The sequence below is a fragment of the Sminthopsis crassicaudata genome, chromosome 3 (genome assembly GCF_048593235.1).
Source record: "Sminthopsis crassicaudata isolate SCR6 chromosome 3, ASM4859323v1, whole genome shotgun sequence".
NCBI lineage: Eukaryota > Metazoa > Chordata > Mammalia > Dasyuromorphia > Dasyuridae > Sminthopsis > Sminthopsis crassicaudata.
The window spans coordinates 64,136,884-64,159,809 of NC_133619.1; the positions used below are offsets into that span (position 1 = coordinate 64,136,884).

The 22,926-nt window shown below is 43.7% G+C and overlaps 1 protein-coding gene and 1 long non-coding RNA gene across 3 annotated transcripts in view; one reads left to right on the forward strand and one right to left on the reverse strand.

Moving 5' to 3' along the window:
- Positions 1-2,550: 2,550 nt before the first annotated feature.
- The window catches only part of TNS1 (tensin 1), a 229,240-nt gene continuing 208,864 nt past the window's right edge, over positions 2,551-22,926 (forward strand). The window contains 2 exon segments of the mRNA XM_074298731.1: positions 2,551-2,665; positions 20,076-20,113. The gene's annotated coding sequence lies outside the window, so the exon portion shown is untranslated.
- Positions 17,951-20,134, reverse strand: LOC141560490 (uncharacterized). 2 transcript variants are annotated; one of them, XR_012487727.1, is made up of 3 exons: positions 20,048-20,134; positions 19,073-19,181; positions 17,951-18,006 (listed from the first exon to the last, which is right to left on the reverse strand). It is a non-coding gene; the product is annotated as an uncharacterized LOC141560490 (long non-coding RNA). The 2 variants fall into 2 exon arrangements; XR_012487728.1 differs by lacking the exon at positions 20,048-20,134 and adding an exon at positions 19,725-19,794.

Below are 22,926 nucleotides of genomic sequence, written 5' to 3' on the forward strand. Positions count from 1 at the left end.
TTGGGGTGGGGGGCACTGAGCCATTACTGACATCTTAAAGCCAATTCAAGTTGGAAGTGGGACTCCCACTCAGGTTTTCCTATTACTGGTGCTATGTACCTCTCTATACATGATGCTTTCCTCTTCCTTCTCATGTATTATTTTTGTAGTTGATCAGTCATTACAAACTCTTAGGGACCCCATTTAGGGTTTTCTTGGCATAGATACTTTAATGGTTTGCCATTTCCTTCTTCAGCTTATTTTACAGATGAGGAAACTGAGGCAGACAGGGTCACCTATCCTAATAACTGTCTGAGGTCAGATTGGAATTGAGAAAAAAAAGTCTTCTTGACTCTAAGCCTGTCACTGTATACAAGGTGTCACCTAGCTCCCTTTATGTGTTATTATCATTATGTATTATGCCTCTTCTAAATACTCCAATGCCCTGTCATGCCTTGAAGATGATGTTGGGTTCTTGAAGGTGATGCTGTCGGGGTGGAGTGTGATCTTGCAGATTCTATTAAGCTGGAAAGATACAGGGCCAAGGATGGACAATATGTTTTTGTTTGGAGATCAGCCTAGCTGAGTTGGAGAGATCAGGGATAGCCCTCAGGAAGCTTTGGGATTGGGCTGAGTTAATAGTAACATTGACCTCACAGGGTTGTTGTGAAGATTAAATGTGATAACAGATGTAAATCACTTTGAAAGTCTCACAGTACTATGTTAATTAAATATTACTATCTACAGGGAGTTGAATTTTTTTAATCATCTGTAAAATGGGTATCAGAACACCTTTCTCCCAGGGTTGTCATGAAGATCAAATGAGATATTTGTAATTCCTTTTGCAAATCTGAAAGTATTATATAATACTTGCTTTTATTTTTAAAATAATACTTTATTTTCCCCCAATTACATGTAAAGAGAATTTTGACATTTTTTAAATTCCAAATTCTCTCTCTTCCTCTCTCCCCCTCCATGAGAATAAAATGCTATTGTTATCAGCATTATTTAATATTTAATTGATTTTTAATTTTTATTTCCTTCTTTTTAATTAATTTCTTTAGTATTATCATATTTACTGCAATTATGGTAGATTGCTATTAATTTTTAAGTGGGTTGTGATTTATGAGTAGAGGGACATTACTCATGCTACAAGTATTTAAGTGTTATTCTTATTCATTTAGTCTCCAATATCTTTCTTTCCCCCATCTTTATTTCTATTTATCCTTGATTCTGTTTTCATTAGCATTTCTTTGTTTGCTTCTCTTTCCCCTTTTTCTCTCTTTTTTTCTGTCTTTCTCTCTTTTCTGGCTCTTCTCCTCCACCCCCTTCCTCCCTCCTCCCTCTCTGTGACTCAGTCAATTTTACCCTGACTCTGGGCCAAGACAATCTGGGAGATGAATCCTAAGGACACTGGATTTATGAGACACAGGAGTGGGTCAAAGCTGTGCTGGGCTCCGCCTCTTCCCCCAAAGCCAAGAGTTTTCCTTCTTCCCCTTCATCTGGGATTTCCCCTTCATCTGAGGGTGACCCACTGAGAGAAGCCTCTGCAAGCTTAAAAGGGATGTGGAACCTATCTAGGGAAAAAATCCTTAGAAGCAGCCGGGAAAATCTCAGTAAGGAAGGGTGCTGGTATTGGGGAGGAAGGCCAGCTCTGGGCTGGCCCCCAGAAGTGTTGGGATGGTAGACTGTGCTGGCCCCTGCTGACGTGTCTGCGAAATGACTGGTGAATCCAGGGGGAGGAAAATTCTTACCAGAGGGAAGATACAGGAAAGCGGAAAGTTGCTCTATTTTCCTTCTAAAGGGAGGTTGTGGAATCTTAGACCTGAGGATCTTGGCCCAGGAGAAATCACCATCTCTGGGGGAAAGGGGCCAGAACTTTTAGACCAGGTTTCTGATAGAAGGAAGGCTGGATTTAGAATTTGAAGGATTTTTGGACTCGAATTCTGGCTCTGGGTAACTTTCTGAGCCTCGTTTTTATAAAACAAAGGGGGTTAAAGGTTTTGTAAGGGTGAATGCTGAAAACTGTCTTTGCATGTATTTTGAAAATTAAAAGCCATTATTAAAAATAAAAAGGGGTGTATTAGATTGTGTGATTTTTCTAGGCCGTGCTTTTGTATAATAAAAGGGCCAAATGACCTCCGAGGACCATTCTAAGCTCTAAATCCCACAAAACGATGTAAATGGAGCCAGTTCTTATTCTCTAACACCCAGTGGTCTGCTTAGAGGTTGAAGGCACCTGAGAGTCCAACCCCTTCGTTTTTATAGTGAGGAAAATGAGGCTGAGAAAATGTAAGTGCCTGGTCCAAGGGCACACAGGCAGTTGAGCCAGCCTTCAAAACCAGGTACTCAGACAGTAAATTCTCCACTATCCAGTGACTCTCTGCTGCTTTGGTTCCAAAAGAGCCAGGTAGGGGAATGGATAATAGGAGTTTCTTTCCACCATTCCCTCCTCTTGCTCCAGCCTCGGCTCTTGTTCCTTTATCCCTGGTGCTTCCTCCATCCTTCCCCTACATGCTGCAATCCCTACCAGGACCTGGAGCTAACAATCTGCCCCTTTCTTTCCTACAGCCTGAAGACTTGGAAGCTCCCACTACCCACAATTTCAAAGTAAAGACCTTCAAAAAGGTGAAACCCTGCGGCATCTGTCGGCAGGTGATCACTCGAGAGGGGAGCGTCTGTAAAGGTGAGTGGGACATTGGATGTCAGAGGGCTGGGATGAGGGGTCAGGCCTGGGTAGAACAGACTGGGGGTCCACTAGTGGTTTGGGCCAAAGGTAAGTCCTTCCCTTCTGGGAACGGGGTTATGCTTTCCCTATTACTCTCCCTATTCTTACCCAAAGATCACCATCACATGCCGGATCTATTATGCATTGACCATCTTGATGGAGTGGGGGAACAGGGTGGGATTTTGTGTGTTTTTTTTCCCTTAAAGAAAGAGCATTGAACAGAAGACTTGGATTAGGCATTTAGCTATGTACCTATGGGCAGATCTTAAGCTCTCCAAGCCGTTTTCCTTATCTATAAAATGGGAATAAATACTCATAATTCAAAACTTTATAAATTGTACAGCACTATGTATATCTGAATTATGATTATTAGGGAGGGACACTTGAATAATTTAAGAAGGATGGAAATTTTAGGAACAAAGTCTCTGTGATAAGATCTCTTTCTTAATTTAAGGTTCTCAAGGAATTTTACCAACATCATCTTATTTGAACCTCACAATAACAAGGATTCTTATCTCCCCCATTTTACAGATGAGAAAACTTGGGTTTAGAGAGGTCAAGACATTTGCTTCATGTCACAACAGCTATAAAAAATAAAAAAAATCAAACCCAGACCTTTCAGCACTCCATCCATGACTTAGTGTTGCTCAATTCTGTCTGACTCATTGCGACCCTATTTAGGGTTTTATTGGCAAAGATACTAGAATAGTTTGCCATTTCCTTGTCCAGTTCATTTTACAGATAAGGAAACTGAGGCAGGATTTGAACTCGTCTTTTTTTACTTCAGCCACAATATCTTGCATTTCTCATTTTTAAACTCTCCATACCATAACTTATAGGATAGTTATGTAGTTATCTCCACTTGAGAGGAAACTCCTTGAGCATTTTTGGAAATCCTTGTCTCCAGCAAGATCATTGCAGATAGTATGCACTTAATATATTTTTGATCAACTAAATTGGAAGCCACAGATAGTATGAAATTAATATAGTTTTGTCCAGTTAAATTAGAAGTAACAGATAATACACACTTAGTACATTTTTCCCAACTAAATTGTAAACAAAAACATCATTGTCCCCATTGCAATACAATAGAGTTTCTGGTCATGTATTGATATTTATTTCCAGTACCTAGTAGTGGCCATATGGTGGCGGTGTCCTTCCACAAAGTTGGGGAGACTGGGAGTAAATGTTGGAGCCCTGAGAATGACGGCACTACTGTAAAGAGGCTGAATTTTTTTGGCCTTTGAAGTTCTTTAATGTGAAATTGTATAGACCGGAGAGAGGCGTCTCTCCATCAGGGTCCCTCTCTGGAGCCCCTCTCCTGCCCTTCTCCCAGCACCCTCTCCAGCCCCCAGCCCCCACTCACCTCACACCCATGTTATCTCACCAGCCTCCCATTAAGAGCCCCCTGGATAGGAAGTACTTGAAGCTAGTATCTCTGGCAAAGAAAGTAGAGGGGATAGTAAGTCTTGAGTAAAAGTCTCCGAGGCTCCAGATGCTGTTCCAGGAGTCACCTTGTACAGAAGCCCAGCATACAGCAGGTATAGGCTGGAAATGGCCAGGGAGCCGGTGGCCAGGCTGGTTTGGCCGCTCTTGGTGGCCCGTAGAAGTGGTAGGGGTGGGAGTGTAAGGAGAGGGGGAGAATGGTTCTTTTCCCCCGAAAGGTCTTACTCAGTATGGAGACCTTGCCATTAAAAGGAAGGGAGAGAAGGAGACTCCTACTCTGTCCCCACCAGCTCCGACATCAACTCCAAGGATACTCTTAATTTAACAAATAACCCCAAACAAAGAAAAAGCCTCAGCTTGCACTTAAGAAGGAGGCTGGGAAAGGTGGCCCTTGAGCAACCCAGTGGGGAAGGAGAACTATGTGCGGACTTTCCAGATTGGCAAGTAAATATCCACAGAATGTTAGGGCTGGAGGAGATATCAGAGGTCATTCAGTCCGACCGCGTTCAGACCTGGAGGTTTTGGCTTTGGGGCAGAGATCATGGGATCACTTAAACAAACACAGGCTCAGGCTGTTGTAGCTTCTTGAAGAGACTTTAGAGGTCATGTAGCTCAGATCCTTCTCTCAGGATGAAGAAACTAAGGCGGGAGTATTCACACAAGGAGTAAGGGGTAATACTACATTTAAGCCTGAATGGAATCCCAGGTGGCTTCTTCGAGCCCGTCTGCAGGTTGAGATTTTATTAATAACAATGGTAAATGTGTCTCCTTTCAGTGTTCTCACATATCTCTGTTTCTTTTTACTGTTTACTAAACGTTCTCATATCCATTCTTTCCTTTGATTTAGTAGATGGAGTAGGTATTTTACAAAGGAGGAACCTGAACACGGACATCTTTGGTGATTTGATTAAAGTTACATGGCTAGAAAGTAAAGAATTCCTACAGATAAGAAGCCAGGACCTGAATCCTAGTGAGACAGGTCTCCTGCTTCTCTTCCTTCTATTCCTATCCCCCCATGTTTCTTTATACCCACAAAAGTGAAAGCTGAGGCACAGAATGAAAAAAAAAAGAATCACTCTGTTATAGTTATGTTACATAAAGCGGGATGGAGACTTTTTTCTTTCTTTCTTTTTTTTTTTTTTTTTTTTTTTTTTGCTAAGGCGATTGGGGTTAAGTGACTTGTCCAGGGTCACACAGCCAGGAAGTGTTAAGTGTCTGAGGTCAGATTTGAACTCGGGTCCTCCTGACTTCAGGGCTTTATCCACTGCACCACCTAGCTGCCCTTTGGGGCACACTTTTACAATTCTAACTGATTGGGCTGAGTCTCTTTAGATGGTTGGTCACTATCCCCTAGCATGACAGGTGGGGTAATGGCCATCTGTCCTCTAGTTAAATCCTAAGGCAGCCAATGTAGAGAGACACGTTGTGGATGCTGGTCATCCTCTGCCTTGACTGTTTCCTAGAGAAAACACTAGGAAAGTGACCAGACAACCAACTCTAAAGTCCAAGATCTGCCCCTCTGAATGGCCATGAGTGACACAGGTCGGACCCTCAGAGTCTCTCCCTTCCCACACTTTCCTGCCCAGCTAGCTAAGGGCTTTCCCAGGTCTCAGTTTGACTGATTGGATTCAGTGATTAAAGCTAGGTTTAAAAAAAGTGAAAAAATAAAATCAGTTTGGGAGGGGAAGATCTTCAAAGTTTCTAGTCCAAACAGAAATGATTGCTATTCGTACTCTTTCTGAGCCATCAGAATCCAAACAGTGACCAAGTGAGGATTGGGCTGGGATCTGTTGTTTAGAGCCAGAGTGATTTGGGTTTAAAGCATGGTTCATAAAAAGGAGAAATTGAGGCTGGTGACTTTGTGGAACCTTCCCTCATTTAAATCCAATTCATTTGCTTGTCATGTCATCACCTCCCAGGTGTTATGGTCCTCTTCAAGAATAAATAATAATAACAACAAGAAGCCTAGTCACCAGACCTTTCCCCAAGGAGGATATGTCTATCATTAAAGGGACAGCACACACATCCTCTCACAGAGGAATGGGGAAAAGGGTGAACTTTCTGTTGTCTTTGTCACCATCCTGGGTTCCTTGGGGTTCCTACTCCATTCGTGAGGGACTCCTAACCTGGATAACTCAGGGACATGTCTGTGACTGGTCTCTGGCCTCTTTAGGGCTCATTCACCTTTTGTCCCATTCCATTTTGTACTCAGTGATTTCCTTCCTTCTTGTGTCCTTGCTGGTCCGCTCAAAAGCAGAGCTTTTGCTGTTTAAAACTTCCAGGGGCTATCCAGCCCTCCTGAGGTCATTGTGCATTTATTTGGATGTGGAAGAAAAAGGTTGAACTCAGCAGTTGAAGACTTGAGCTTAAACTCCTGACTCTTTTCTTATTCAATCTTGCAAAAATAGCTGCTCTCTTTAGCCTCAGTTTCCTCAAATGTAAAATGAGACTAGTTTGGACCAGGTGATTTGAGGACCTTTTTGGCTCAGAAGCTTATGATCTCCCTCTCGTTTTCTAGGAGTGACTCTGGCCCAGACAGATGAGGCTTTCCCTTATTTTTAAGGATCTAATATGATGAGATTTCAGTCTCCCCCACAACTTACAACCCTCAGAGTAGGAAAAGCATCAACTTTTCTGCACACCCTCCAGCTTTGGGTCTATTCTCCTTGTAGGTGAAAAATAGAGGGTTGTAAATGGTCCTAATTTAGGGGTTTAGATTTGAGATTCATCCCAGTCTTTGGTTAGGTTTTTGGTAAATTGGGGTTTGCATTAAATGTCAACTTTAGTGTAATAAAAAAATCTAAAATTAATAAAAGAAAACTCAACTTTTAAACAAAAAGTAAGAGAGATGAAGAACATAACAATTAAACAATCATCCCAGCTCCTTGACTCTCTAAAAGATCAAAAGGGGGTATAGCCAGAAATGGCCTGGTCATCTTAAGATGTTTTGTCATCTCCTTTAACTTACTAAGGAGGGGAGAGGGTGGAAATCTCAAATACAAAATACTTTGGAATTATGGAAGGGGAGTAAAGGACACATCTCTACAAGGACCTCAACATGACAGAGTATGTTTCCTTGATCTCAGGTTTTTATTTCTCTGTCTCTATCTCTGTCTGTCTCTCTTTCTCTCTCTCCTTTTCTCTCCCTTCCTTTCCCTTTCTTTAATTTCTCTTTCTTTTTCCTTTCCTTTTTCTTCCTCTCCATCCCCCTTTCCCTCTCTATCTCTAACTTGTTCTCTCCCTCACAATCTCTTATTTTTTCCTTCTCTTCCTCTCCATCTCTCTTTGTTTTTTCCCTCTAAATCTCTCTTTCTGTGTCTCTCCTTTCCTCTTCTTTTGGCTTTTCTCTTTGTTTCTCTCTGTATTTTTCTCTTCCTTTTTTTCTCTCTCTCTTCCTTCTCTCTTTCTCTTTCTTTTCTCTCACCTCTCTTCATCTCTCTTTCTCCCCTTCTGTTTTCTCTCTCTTCTCCTATCTCTCCCTTTCCTTTCTCTCCCTCAATTTCACTTTCCATTTTTCTCCCTCTCCTTTAATACTTCTCTCCTGGGGCAGCTAGGTGGGGACGTGGATAAAGCACCAGCCCTTAATTCAGGAGGACCCGGGTTCAAATCTGGTCTCAGACACACTTCCTAGCTGTGTGACCCTGGGCAAGTCACTTAACCCCAGTCTCAGGGGAAAAAAATTTCTCTCCTTTTCTCTCCTCTTCCTATCTTTGTTTCTCCTCTTCCTTCTTTTCTGTCTGTCCCTTTCCATCCTCTCTGTTTCTCTCTATCTTTTTCTCTCCTCTCCTTTCTCTCTCTCTTCTTTTTATCTTTTCTCTCCCCCTCCTCTTTTCATCTTTCTTTCTCCCCATTCTTTTTCTTTCTCCCTCTGTCTTCTCTTTCTTTCTAATCTTCTGTAACTCTCAGCCCAAGCTACCTTTTACTTGAAACCTCTCTCATCTTCACAGCTGCTAGTGCCTCCCCCCTAACTACCATGTATTTATTTCTTTGTTACCTTGTATTTATTTTTATTTTGTCCTGAACCTCCACCATCTGGATGATACTGGAGAAGTACTTTACACCTCCCAAGGCCCATGTTACTTTCTAAAAGTTTCAACTTTCAGGACAGGTGCTAATCTGTTATTAACACAAGAGACTGATGAAAACAAAAGGTCTTACCAAAAACAAAAATAAAAGGCAAATTTATTTTGAACTCTGAACCTGGAGAATTGGAATTTTATTGGATTTGATTTTGGGATTTTAGGATTTGGAAATGGAAGAGACTTTAGAAGTTGTCTCCAGTTCCTTCATTTTAGAGTTGAGACCCAGAGAGGTTAAAGAATGACTATAGGATTACCCAGTAAGTAAGTAGAAAAGCCAGGATTTGTTGCCTCCTTTTTTCTGGGTTTGAATCCTAGCTTTACACCTTACTATCTGGGGGATATTGGAGCTTCAATTTCTTTACCTCTAAAATTCAGAATTTAGAGTGTTTTGTTTGTTTTTTAGTCTTGTTTGACTTTCGTGACTCCTTTGGGGAATTTTGTGGTAAAGATACTGGAGTGATTTGCCATTCCTTCTCCAGTCCATTTTACAGCTGGTAAATGTCTAAGGTGAGAGTTGAATTCAAGACTTCCTGACGGCAAGCTCAGCATTTTATACATTGTGCCATCTAGTTGTCTTCCTTTAAGTAACAATAATTACATTATTATCACTATATAATTAATTGTTGATAATTGATAATAATTATCCTAGCTAGTATTTTAATGCTGCCTTACCATATGCTGAATGCTTTATAGATATGATGGGATCTGGAGTTGGAAGAGAATTTTGAGATCACTTAGTCCAATCCCTCCCTTATATTTTTTATAAATTAGGAAACTGAGGACACTCAGGTCATAAGTGATAGAGCCAAATATCCTATTCCTAATCTGTCACTTTCCCTACTATTTCCCACTAGACCAATCCCATCGTTTATAGATGATTGAAGTGATTTGACTTGGTTAAGGTCATACAGACTTCAACAGGCAAGACTTGAATGCCTGCAGAGCTAGGATTTGTGTTTTTTTCCCCCCAGTCAGTCACTTTTCCATGCTCTGATATTCCTAGAGCACTTTGGAGCTTTCCTTTGCCACCAAAGCCCTGCCTCCATTGCACTTACCTATATACCTACTGAATTTTCTGGAGCATTTGCTGTTCCCCTCCTCCTTCCCCATGGAAGCTCTTGGAGGTCCTCGAACATGGGAGCTGCTTAATAAGTGGCTAATTTTGAATTCCTAAATCAGTCACAGCCCATGGGTCACTTAGCACACACTGCCTCACACTTATTGATCTTTATCTAATATTTTTGTTCTGCACCTCCCAAGTGCCCTTAGGAGTGGTGCTGTATATTCTAGGCATCTGTGTTTGATTCATCATACTCCTCAACACTAACTCTTGGACAGCAGGACCCAGGCCTGTTCTCAACTTTGTATCTTTCCCATTCCTCCGTCCCAGCAGGATGATATGCACACTGTGAACTAATTAACTGTTTGAGGAAGGAAGTAAAGGGAAGGGAGTATGGGGGGAAGCAATGAGGAAGGGAGGAAAGGAAAGAGGGAGTGAAGAAGTGAGAGAGAGGAGAGCAAGAAGGAAGGAAGGGATGAAAGAAGAAAGGCAGATAGAAAAGTGGGAGAAAAGGGAGGGAAAAAGAAGAAAAAAGGAGGGATTATTGAAGAAGGGAGAAAGGAAGGAAAGAAAGAAGGAGGCAGGGAGAAAAGTAAAGGAAGGAGGGAGGGTGAAGAAAGGAAAGAGGGAAAGAATGAAAGAAAGAAGGGAGGGAAGAATTAGCATAAATGACTTACAGATGCTTGGCGTTTAGACTTCTTTGTTGCCTAGCATAGAGGTCCTTATGCTCTCAAGGAATAAGTGACAGAAGTGTGATTGAAGTCTGTTTTCTGACTCACGGACAGCTGGTGGCTCAGTGTGGATAAAATGTTGGACCTGGAGTTAGAAAGAGCTGAGTTCAGATTGTCTCAGATACTTCCTAGCTCTGTGACCATGGTCAAGTCATCCATAAAATGGTAGTAATAATAATAGCACCTCCCTCCCAAGGTTATTATGAGGATAAAATGAGTTAATATTTGTAATGTTCTCTGTGAAACTTGATGTACCATTTATTTAAAAGTTCCTATTTATTATTAGTATTAGTAGTAGTGCAATCCTAAATTTCTCAGTCTCTTTCATAAAATAAAATTTAAAAAAACCTCTTCTTACAGGATTCAAATGAAACAACATATATACAATGTTTTGTACCCTTTAAAACTCCATTTAAATGCTGGGTGGTATTATATAATTATAAAAGATATGAATGAATAGATATGAATTAGACATGAATCCCAACCCTATTGGTTAGTAACTGTGACTGGGCAAATCACTTAACTTGATTTCCCCATTTGTTAAATGAAAGTTGGATTTGACCACTAAGGATCCTTTTAGCTTTTGTAAGTTGTGATTTTTATTTTTTGACTGCAGATTTGGAGCCCTTCTAGTTAACAACTATTGGTCTTTGTTGAAGATTAAAGATGCTTAAATATCCCATGAGGTAGATGAACCTCAGTTTCCCCTTGCTTTAACTCTTGTCCTATGGAAAGACCCTTAGAAACATGACATCTTCCATTCTTTGAGTCCAAGCTTGGTGCTGGGCTACAACATGGAATTAATTTAGTAGATATACTTTCCCTTCCCTCTAGGAATTCACAGAATTCTAGTTCTGGCAAATAACAGGGCTAGATAAGAATTCAAAAATAAAGGTAATAGCATTAGCATGATAAATGTTGAAATACATATAGGAGAATTACACATGTTTAACATAGATTACTTGCTGGCAAGGGCAGAGGGTGGGGAAAAGGGAGGAAGAAAAATGGAAATGTAAGTTTTGCAGAGGAGAATGTTGAAAACTATCTTTGCATATATTTTGAAAATAAAAAGCAATTTTTTTTTGCTTTTTTAAAATTAAAGCTTTTTATTTACAAAACATATGCATGGGTAAATTTTCAACACTGACCCTTGCAAAACCTTCTGTTCCAGATTTTCCCTTCCTTCATCCCACCCCACCCCCAGCTGGCAGGTAATCTAATACATGTTAAATATATTAAAATATATGTTAAATCCAATTTATATCGTTATCTTGCTGCACAAGAAAAATCAGATCAAAAAGGAAGAAAGAAAAACTGAGAAAGAAAACAAAATGCAAACAACAGAGAGAGTGAGAATGCTATGTTGTGAACCATACTCAGTTCCTCTATCTGGGTGTCTGTGGCTCTCTTCGTCACTGAACAATTGGAACTGGTTTGAACCATCTTATTGTTGAAGAGAGTCACATCCCTCAATAGTGATCATCGTATAATCTTGTGGCTGTGTATAATGATCTCCTGGTCCTGCTCATTTCAATCAGCATCAGTTCATGTAGGTCTCTCCAGGCCTTTCTGAAATCATCCTGCTGGTCATTTCTTACAGAAAAAAAACATTCCATAATATTCATAAACAATAACTTATTCAGCCATTCTCCAGCTAATGGGCATCCATTCTGTTTCTAGCTTCTTGCCACTACAAAAAGGGCTGTCACAAACATTTTTGCTCATATGGATTCTTTTCCCTCCTTTAATTTCTCTTTGGGATATAATCCCAGTAGTAACACTGCTGGGTCAAAGATTATGCACAGTTTGATAACTTTTTAGTATAATTCCAAATTGCTCCCCAGAATAAATCCCTGGATTTATTCACAACTCCACCAACAATGCATCAGTGTCCCAGTTTTCCTGCATCCCCTCCAACATTCATCATTATTTGTTCCTGTCATCTTAGCCAATCTGACAGGTGTGTAGTGGTATCTCAGAGTTGTCTTAATTTGCATTTCTCTCATCAATAATGATTTGGAACACCCTTTCATATGACTAGAAATAGTTTCAATTTCTTCATCTGATCAATAAAAAACAATTATTAAAAAAAGAAAAAAGTAATAGCATCTGACATTTTTATAAGCTTCAGAGTTTTACAAATTGCTTTTGTCTTATTTTATTATCACAAGATTTTATAGATGAGGAAACTTCTCAGAAAGGTTAAGTAATTTGCCTAGAGCCACACAGCTAGTAAGTGCTTATGGTGGGATTTAAACCCCCAAATCTAGACTTCCAAACAGGAGTTGGAGGTCTATTTGCATCTCCCTTTTATTTGAAGGAGGGGATTATCTGGCTGAATAGGAGGGAAATCCTGACATGGAGCTGGGAGTTCCTAAGGAGCCCTTACATGATTGTAAATCTGACACAAGCCCAGGTTGTTGAATAGAGGACCATTTTTAAACATTACATCCTTTCACCTTCCTCCTTCCCCCACCTCCCCGACTCACCCTCACAATGTGACTATCCTACTCAGAATAGTGATTTTATTTATAAAGGGGAGGAAGAAGTTTTCCAAGTAAGGAAACTCCTTTTATTAATACAGGTCAGCCACTTCTCCTCAGATTATATTAGCAAGTTGCCAAGAGCATTGAAAGGTTAAATGAAATGGCCAGGGCCACACAGCCAGTATATGTGGGAGGAGGTCCTCTTGGCCCTAAAGGCCCCCTAGCCAATAGGACCAAACTTCCTCTCTTTTGTATCATCCATTAATGGACAAAATGCACAATGACAGAAGAAAACCTACCCTGAATTTAACAATGTTTTCAAGTGGTTTTGTATTTTATCAATCATAGTGTCTACATCCATTTGAAAATAATTACATGTGTATGTGTGAGATACATTGATATATGCATCCCATGTGTGCAAGACGTTCTTTTTTATTATTATTCATAAAAGGTACATTTGATTATTTTTTACAGTGAGTCATGTTGCCTATTTTTTTAGGCAACATGAGGACGATTCTCAGTTTACGTGAGGATTTTTAGAACTTTTGACTTCCCAGCCTTCCCCTCCAAGCTCCCTTCCCCTCTCCCCAGGGTCTCTAGGGTGAGCCGCTTCTGTGCTAGTTTACAGAATAGTGGAGTTGATGGGGACCAGAGAGAACATTTCGTCTAACCTCCATCTCTCTACAAGCTGAGAGGGGCCAAGATTTTATCCATGAGGGACAGTGTGTGAGGCCCTCCCAACAAGGCTGGTTGGAGTTCAGCCACAAAGTGTCCATGTGTGTTTTTACTCAATTTTAGTACTGAGCCTTTTGGAAGACAAGAACCATATAGTGTCCACCCCCATATACTCTCCTTCCCCATTTGGCTAACCATACAAAGTCTGCAGTACTCTGTTTCCCAGAAGTGACAGTGGCCTTGGAAAGGATGGATGGAGGCTAAAGAAGGAGGGAGGGGGAGAGAAGCTGTGTCTTTCCATGCTCTGGGACAGTGGGACCGTAGGGGAAAGGACAAGGTTGAGCCAAACCTCCTGTTATCAGTGGAATCAGGTGCAAGCCAGCTATTTGCTCATTTTCCGATGGTTGAACCGAGGAGGAAAGGGCCATTTAGGTTCCAACAATGCAGGCTTCCTGTGTTCCCAGGAGGCAGGAAATCACACCCCCCAACACCCCAACCCCCATCACCAAAGACAAAACATGTGGCAGCCCAGCTGATGATGGAACTGAGGGTTGTTAAGTTGCAATATTACCTGAGAGTGTATGCTTGTGGGGTTCATTTTAGGCAGAGTCCCAAGGGAAGAGGAGGAGAGAAGTGAGGAAAGGAAAAGAGAGGAGAGGAGAGGGGAGGAGACATAGAGAGGAATAATAAAAAGGAGAAGAGGAGAAAAGAGAATATAGGAGGTAAAGAGAGGAGAGATGAAAATAGAGGAGAAAAGGACAGGAGAAAGGAGGAGGAGGAGGAGAAGGGGGAGAGAAAAGGGGAGAAGGAGAAGAGATGTGAAGGAGGAGATTAGAGGGGAGAAAGAGGGAGGAGAGAAAGGAGAGGAAAAAAGGAGGAGGAAGAAGAAGAAAAGGAAGAGAGTGGAAAAGGAGAAGGAAGAGAGGAGGAGGAAGAAAAAAGGAGGGAGAGAGAAAAGAGAAGAGAAAGAAGAAGAGAGGAGGAAGAGAAAAAAGAGAGGAGCAGGAGGAGAAGGAAGATAAGCGGGGGGAATGAGAGGGAAGAGGAGGACCCTCTGAGGTCTCCTCCTTGTTTTTCTCTCATTGTTCTTCAGCTTTCCAAGGGTACTATTTATTTACTGTTGAGTGATTTATTATGGTAGAATACACTGATTTACCTCCAGCAGTTGCTTTGGGCCTCTCGGGGACTACCTAGAATTCCTAGGATAAGAACTTTATTTTATTCAGGTTTTGGCTGAGAGAGCTCTGTCTGTATCTGACATCGGAATGCCTGGGCTTAGACTTGGCTCTTATACTTACTAGCTATGTAGCTATGGACAAGTCCCTTCTTTCTGGGCTATAGTTTCTTTGTTTATTTTTTTTTAAAAAGAGGCAGTTGGACTAAGACCTTTCCCCCTCCATCCCAAGCCTGGGATGCTGTGGGCCTACCATGTTGTCATGGGGGTGGTGAACTTGTGTGACCCAGTGGTTGGTTTGAGAAGGGCCTTCTGGCCGTTCTTCAAAAAATTGGGTATTCCCTAGATCTCTGAGGTTTTCATAAAGGGAATGCCATTGAATCTCTCTTCCCTTTTATTAACCACATCCTTGAAAGGAAGAAGAATCTCAGTTCAATTCACCCAACACTTATTAAATGTCCATGATGAGTGAGGTCCTATCCCAGGCCTGAAAATCCAGACATAGTACAGCATTTCTCAACTCTCTTACTATCTCCTAAAAGGGCAGTGTCTGCAATAAGGGGCAGCTGGGGGCAGAGGATAGAGCTCCAAGCCTGGAGGCAGGAAGACCTGAGTTCAAATGCAGCCTCTAGTTACAAGTACAACTCTTGGGCAAGCCAGTTCACCCTGTTTACCTCAGTTCCCTCATCTGTTAAATAAACTGTAGAAGGAAATGGCAACCCCTCCACTATCTCCGACAAGAAAACCCCAAATTAGGGTCCCAAAGAATCAGATATGACTGAGCAGCAGCATACACAAATTAAAAACTCAGAATAAACAATTAGGCAAAAGGAGATTGGGGGGGGTGATTGTGGAGTGGGAAGGAAACATGCATTTATTAAACACCTACTATGGAATGGCATTGTTCTAAACACTTTACAAATATTATTTCATTTGATCTTCACAACAAGTCTGGGAGGAGGATACTATCATGATCTCCATTTTACAATTAAAGAAACTGAGGAATAAGTTAAATGACTTGTTAGTAAACGACTTACTATAGTTAGTAAGTCTGAACTAGTTTTCCTGACTCTAGATTTAGTTTCAGTATATGTCCTTCCTCACTGAAATCTGATTCATTTTCATGTCATAGCAGCCTGGGATTTCTCCATTCTTGAAAGAGGTGGAGGGGATAGTAATTTAGTGGAGAAAGGAGGGAAAAATAAGGAAGTCCTGGTGTGTGATTAAGGTTTGAAGTAGGCTAAATCATCATGAAGAGTAGTAGAGCCAGTGAATGAATGGGCAGTAGACAGTTAAATTTACAAATTGCTCAACTAAATTGAGTGTCTTAATCAAGGGTTGCCAGGGTCCTCCCTGCTCCAATCTCCTGAGGTGGAGAGCTGGAGATGCAAGTGGTCCAAGGCCAGATGATTGATCTGTGAATTATGAGGCTGGCTCTCGTGGGCTGAGTACAAGTAACTCATGATCCGGGGGTGGTTGGCTGGCTTCTATTCCCACTTCTGGTTTCTAGACTAACTCTGGATAGGTAAGTAGAAAACAAGTATTTATATAGTGCCTAATATGGGCAGAGCAATGTATTGAGCATTTTTTTCCCAAAACAAAAATTATGTTATTTGATCCTTACAACAAACCTGGAAGGTAGGTGCTGCTAGAATTATTCCCATTTTTACAGATGAGGAAATTGAAGCAAGCACGATTGAGTGACTTGCCCAGCATCACACAGCTAAGTGTCTAAGGCTGGATTTGAACTCAAGGTTGCCCAACTTCAGGGCCATAGCTCTAGCCACTTTGACACTTGCTATTGTTATGTGCCAGGAGCTGAACTAATTGCTTCAGACACAAAGAAATGTAAAAGATAATCACTGATCTCAAGAGATTCCCAGTCTAATAGAGAAGATAATAGGCAAACAAGTTACATACAGGATAAACTGGAAATAATCAATGGAGGGATGACCCTAGAATTAAGGGGATAAATTATGCTGAGCCAGGATATTCTGGCTTCATCTCAGCATCCAGCACAGTGCTCCGTACACAGTAGTTGTTTATAGCTGTTAAATAAATGATTGAATGGTTGGATGCTTGGTCATGCTTCTCATCCCTGGAACCTGAACCCCGGAGTCCAATTAATTTGACCTCTGGAGTCCTGGGTGGTTGGTTTCCTATGGGAGCAGCCAGAGGTGAGCAGCTTGTGTTTTCTTGGATGGGTCACTGGTGGTGCTGACTTCCCTGAATATTCTCACATTGTTTTGCTAGCTTCCAAAGGTGCCCTGAATGCAGTGGGCCAGCCTGGGGCAGCAGAGTAGAGCAGGAGTCAGGAGTCAGTGTGGCTCTGAAAACAGAGAGGTTGGGGTTCAAACCCCAGCTCGGACGTTGGCCAGATCCTCCAACTGCTCCATTTCTCCATCTGTTACGTGAGGGACATGGGCTAAATGGCGTCTGAGGTGTTTTCAAGTTCTAAATTCTATGATCCTGTGATTACAAATCTGACATCAGAGAAGACCTCCTGACTTCGAGGGGCATGAAGAAATAGAAAACTGAAGGAAATTAAAGCTGCTACTTCTCTGGCAACTTCCCAGGATAAGTGAGCCCTCCTTACTGGTCCAAGCTAGGGGAAGGTGAACAGTTTAAAGGCAAGGGGAAAGATGGGATAGCTTACCTCTCTGGGAGAGCTTTTATTTCCTTCTCTCCACACCCATGGGGAGGAGGGGGTGTAGATGCCATAATATGCAAGCTAATTGGATCTAAGTAACTCAGGGTTATGGAAAGTCACCAGCCTCACTTTCTCCTCCAGTTATGCAGGGTCCAATGGCAAGACATAGATCAGGATGATTGGAGATGGCCCTGGATGCAGTGGCAGGGAGAGTTCAGCCTTTTAAGCAAAGATCTTCAATAGGACTCAGTTTGAGGGAGGCAAGGACCAATCAGTGATTAAAACTAAGAAAGAAATTAGGATGAGAATGACTTCTTTTACCTAGTCAACAAAAAACCAAACCAAACCAAAAAAACAAAACAAAAACAAAACCCTAACCAGTCTGGGAGAGGTAGATCCTCAGGGTTTCTGTCCAAAGCAAGTTTGGAGAGAGGGACTCAGTCACCAAGTCCCCCAGTGTCAGAGAAGGAAGTTCAAGTGCTGAGGATGGGGAGGGGTGAGAGAGGGAAGAGAGTTTCTGAGGCATGCCCTGGAACGATGAGGGGATGGAGAAGAACCAAGTAGTAGGCAGGGCAAGGGTGGTGCAACAGGGTCAGGAAAACCTTGCTCAGCATAGAGGACGTTGGCCAGCTGCAGAGCTGAGTCACAGAAACTGGACATAGACTGGAAAATAGTCGGTGGAGGACAGGACCAGGGCCAGGTTACACCCATCTCCAGCCTTCTCTCCATTCTCTTCCCCCCATAATAAAAAAGAAGCCAAAGCCCTAGTGCTGGGCTCTGAAAGGGAGAGAGGGACATCAATATAGACTAAGAACATTCCCTAATACATAAAATGAGCAAAAGATTTGAACAAAGGATATGAATTTTCAAGAAAACTATCTGTGGAGCATCCAGGTGATACAGCTTCATGCCTGAGTTCATATTCAGCCTTAGACACTTACTTTCTGTGTGATCCTGGGCAAATCATTTCACCCTATTTGCCTCGATTTATTCATCTGTAAAAATGAAATGGAGAAGGAAATTGCAAACCACTCTGTTGTCTTTGCCAAGAAAACCCTAAATATTTAGGGACATGAAGAATGGGACATGACTGAAAAGAAAAACTACTCCACAACAAACTGCAACTATATGGGAAAGCAATCCAAATTATTAATAATAAGAGATTACAATAACTCCGAAGTTTCACCTTATTCCCACCAAACAGGATGCTAAAAGATGGAAATGGTGCTCCAGAGTGTAGGAAATCAAGCATACTAATAAGTTACTAATGGGGCTGTGAACTGACCCAATTATTCTGGAAAATAATTTGGAATCATTTGAGAAAAGTTACTGAGCTATTCAAACCTTTTGAAAACCCACTAAAAAGAAACCAAAGAGGGGGGAAATGAAACCAAAAATAGAAATAAAGACTTGGAGTAGCTCTTTGAGGTTTACAAAGTATTTGCATTTATATATTGCAATATATAACAACCCTGTAAAGTAGATGCTATTATTCTACCCATTTTAAAGATGAGGAAAAAAGTGAAGTAATTTGGATGGGAGCCACACAGCTAGTAGTTAATGTCATAAAAAAAATGAATTCAAAGAATTCTGAAGAAAACCATCAACAATTTGCATGAATAGAGGAGATGACTTGAACCAGGTGAGCAGTATACGCAGTCACTACAACACTACAAACTAACACCCCCGCCACAGAAAAGCCACTTACTTCAAAATCAGTGTGAAGACCAATAGGGTATCCAGAGGTCAGGTGACTGACTCCAGCTGTCAACTGACTCTAGATGCCCTAAGTGCACAGACAGTTGCTTATTGGTTAGTTTGGCGGGGCTGTTTTGATTTGTTAATGAGAGGGTTATGGGATAAGGGGTGGAGAAGGAAGAGTATAGAAATAATCGTCTTTTAATAAAAATTTTAAAGAGAAGTGAAGAGCTGGTGAGCTTTCCCAGAAAGGTTATAAGCCAAGTTGTGGCTGAGGGAGGATCCACATAGGAATTTTCACCAAGCTCCTGTGCAGAGGACTGGGGGGGGGGGGGGTAGTCAGTTTCTGAGGGCTCACCTTACCTGTAACAGCAGCCTCCCATGCTACAAATGCCCCCATTTCTGTCCCTGGGATTCTAGCTTCCTGGACACCAAACAATCATGGCAGGATCTCACCTCTCCACTCCTGAGCCTAGAAGGAGGAGGAGAATGACAAAATGCCTTTGCTGAGCAACTGGGGCTGTGGGGCCGGGCCCTCGAGGAACTGGGGGTGGGGGCTGGGGGCATTCCAGCAGAGGGGAACCCGCTAGAAATTTGATTCCTGCTTCTGGCAGTGGGAGGGTGGAAAGGGAGACCTGCTATGTGTCTAAGTGTGCAGCGGGGCAGCGTCCCTGCGTGCCTGGTCTCCCGGTCTGGGTCCAGGTGGATATCTATGGGTATCCTGGGGGACTGCGCGAGGCGAGCGGCTCCCAGGTCTGTACTCGGGTCCCTCGAGGGGCTGGGGGGCGCCCCCTGAACTTGGGACTCCTCGGCGGTGCTGGATTTTCTCGCAGCCAAGTTGAGCCCTGGGGGGGGGGGGGGGGGGATGGAGGAGGAGAGAGGGAGAGAGGAGTGGGATCTCGGGGCGGTTCTGGGCGGGCCGCTGGGCCGGGGTGTAGGTGCAGGGGCGGGCGGGGGCGGGGGTGGGCAGCTGCGGGCGGTCTGTGGCCGGGTTGCAGGGGGGCGGGCCCCATACCTGAGGCCCTCGGCCACCTCTGCTCCTGGCCCCCGGCCAGCGTGGGAAGCCGGGCCCCCTCCCCCAGCCGCAGCCGCCGCAGCCGAGGCGCTCAGGGCTCCCGAGCCGCGCCGGGCGTGGGGCTTGTCCGCTGCGGGTCTCCGACCGCCCTGCGAGCCCGGGCCCCCGGGGGTGAGCTCCGACAAGCCCTCCTTCATTCATTGCTCCCCGGCCCCCTCCCCATCCCGCGGCTCCCGCTCCCCTCCCTCCCGCTCGGGGGATTGCGAGCGAGGGTGGGAGGAGATTGCTCCCGAGTTTCCATTTCATAGCTCGCGGCTACAAACTTTCTTTCTGTGTCTCGCTCTCTTGCAGTCTGCAGCTTCTCCTGTCATCGGAAATGCGAGGCCAAGGTAAGGGGGCCGGGCGGCCGGAGGCGAATTCTTGGGGAGAGGCAGGGCTGGGCTCCGCGGACTCGGGGGGAGACGGAGGCAGGCGCCGGGGGCGGTGCCCAGGCCGCCCCCCTCCTTCCTTTGTTTATGCTAAGCGCCCGGGCTGGGAGGGGGAGTGAGGGGCGGGAGGTCAAGGTGAAGGCCAGCTGGAGGCTGGCAGCGGCCCAGGACTGGGGGCTTCCTAGCTGCCACTGGCGTCGGGGGACGTCGCCGCAGGCAGGGACGGGGGGGCAACGCCTGCGTGGTCTGCTACTGGGGGAGGGGGCGCGAGGGACGGGGAGGTGGAAGGAGAGGCTCTGGGGCCGGTCTCTCTCCACTTTTGCTGGTGGGGGGGGAGAGGGCTGAGGTAAAACGGGCGGAGGGCAAACAGCACCTCTTCCAAGCAGCAGTGGATGCTGCCGAGCGTCCCTTCCTCCAGATGCCAGTTTGGGTCGCCAGGCGGAAAAAGGGATCAAAGGGCCCGAATGGGAAGGAGGGAGGGGGCGGGTAATGGGTGCGTGGGCGCCGTAAAACCTGGACCTTAGCCACCTTTGACTTAAAGGCCCTCAGTTTCCCTGCACTAGAAAGCCTCTTCAGTGAGGACAGAAACTTGAAGAGGGGTCTTTTTCCCGGTCAGTCTGACTGATTCCACTTCCCATCTCCTCAGGCCCGAAGCAGGAGGGATTGATGGGCTGGCTGTGTCTCTGGGAGGTGATGGAGGGGGACGCTGAGGAGGTGTTGGCAGGGAGGCGGAGTATGGCTTTGGGGGGGTAGTGTGGAAGGAAACCTTTCTGTAAGGGCTTGCCTCCGACCCACCCACCCCAAGCCATGTGCCAGCCTCACCTACGGTCCAAAGCAGGCCCCGGGAATATGGTGGAGATTTATGGGGAGGAAGTAATGTGGCGTTTCAAAGAGCCGTGTTGGGCAGGTGTGGATTCGGTCCTGGTACTTCTACCCAGAGCAGTGAATGTGCTCTCAGTTCTCAGCTTCCACTGCCCTTCCCTTTCCTTCTCCCTCGGAAGTAAGGAGTTCTCCTCACATGTTCCTCTTCCCCCTGCCATTTCAGAACAGTCTTTCACTCGTAGCTTCAAGATCTTCCTGTTTGTCTTAGCTCTCCAAACTAATCCCCCTTCGTGAAGCTCGGTGCACCTGTTTCTTTTGACTTTTTGATGATTTCCCAGATATCCCTAAGTCCCTGGGCTGCCATTCACTCTCTGTCCTTCCCAGCCCTCCCTTTCCTCCTGCTGTTCCCTAATTACAGGAAGAATTTTTTTTTTCTGATCCATTCCTACCTCCTCTTTTCTCCTCACCCCCTCTCACCGGAGAGATGCAGAAAAAAACCCAAATCCCCCAAAACAAAAAACAATCCCTCCGCCCCCCCCCCCCCAAAAAAAAAAAAACTTAGACAGTGAAGAGTATGAAAAAGCAGGACAGCTAGAATATGTAGTCATTGTCCTTCGGAGGCTCCTGGAGAGGGGCAGACCAACAGAACTCAACCATAGTTCTTTTAGGCCCTTCTAGCTTTCTTTCACTCTCAGAAGATGAACCCTTAGTGATCTGTGTTTGGGGCCTGGCTCTCTGTTAGAACTTCCTAGTCAGGTAAGACCTTCCCTCTCTCCGGACCTTAGTCCCGTCCAGACAGTTTAGGGGAAGTGGGAAGATAAGAATTCTCATTTTGAAAACTGTGTTCCCTTTTCTGAGAATTTTCTTAGTAAGGAAATGATACACTTTCCCTTTTTCACCCGGCTCAACGTCATCCTTACTTCATTGGTAATAGTTTCTTTCCTATAGCTGTTGCATGTTGGAAAGAGCAGAGGGTTCAAGACTCTGGGCCTGTTACGCCATGATTAGTTACCACTCAGGACCTCAGTTCCTCATTTGCAAAGGAGAGAATTAATTATACTTGTACTCTCTTGGCCATAGGATTTGTGAGGAAAGTGCTGTGTAAATGAGTTAACATTGTTACTATTATCCATTATGCTATAATTTCAGTCCACATTCACCACCTCTCCTAGGTCAATGATTGTATCCCATCCCATTACATCTACCCTCCCCTTCACCACAAAGCTGTCTTCAGGATACATCCTTTTGGTATGTAGAAGGAAACTGAGTCACCGAGTCTGGAAATGTACAGAATTGGAAATGATATTCATGCAGATATATTCTTTTACTTCCTTTCTACCGAGTTCAAAAATTTGGTCTGTACTTTACGTGTACATATATATGAAGAGATGGATGGATAAGAGAGAAAGAAGCAACATTAAAGACTCAATTCACATTATCTAGAAGATGTTAGATCTTCTCGTTTAACCTCAAATGAGAAAATGATTTCCAGTGAGAGGAAGCATCATAACAGCTGGAAGGAATCTTGGGAAAGCTCTAGTCCAGTCACTTTGTCTTACATATGGGTAAATCGAGACCATTGTCTAAGGGTATATGGGTAATAAGTAGTAAAACTGAGATTTGAGTTCAGATTCTTTAGGCATCAAATCAGTAAGTTTTTGCTCAGGTTCACCCAGTTCGTAACTCAGGGAACTGGGTTTAAAAGAAGGATTTCAGATCTCTAAATCCTTAGCTTCATCAATCATAGCACATTGTCTCCTGCCTCCATGACCCCTTCATCTCCCCCAGCTATCCCCTTTAACTCAATCCCTATTTGGGAAATGCATCCTGCCCCTGAAGTGATCTGTCTCCCATCTTTAGAAATATTAGATAGGTCACATCATTTAGAATTGGACAGGATCTTGGATGCCTTCTCATCCAGTCACCACATTTGACAGGTGAAGATACTGAGG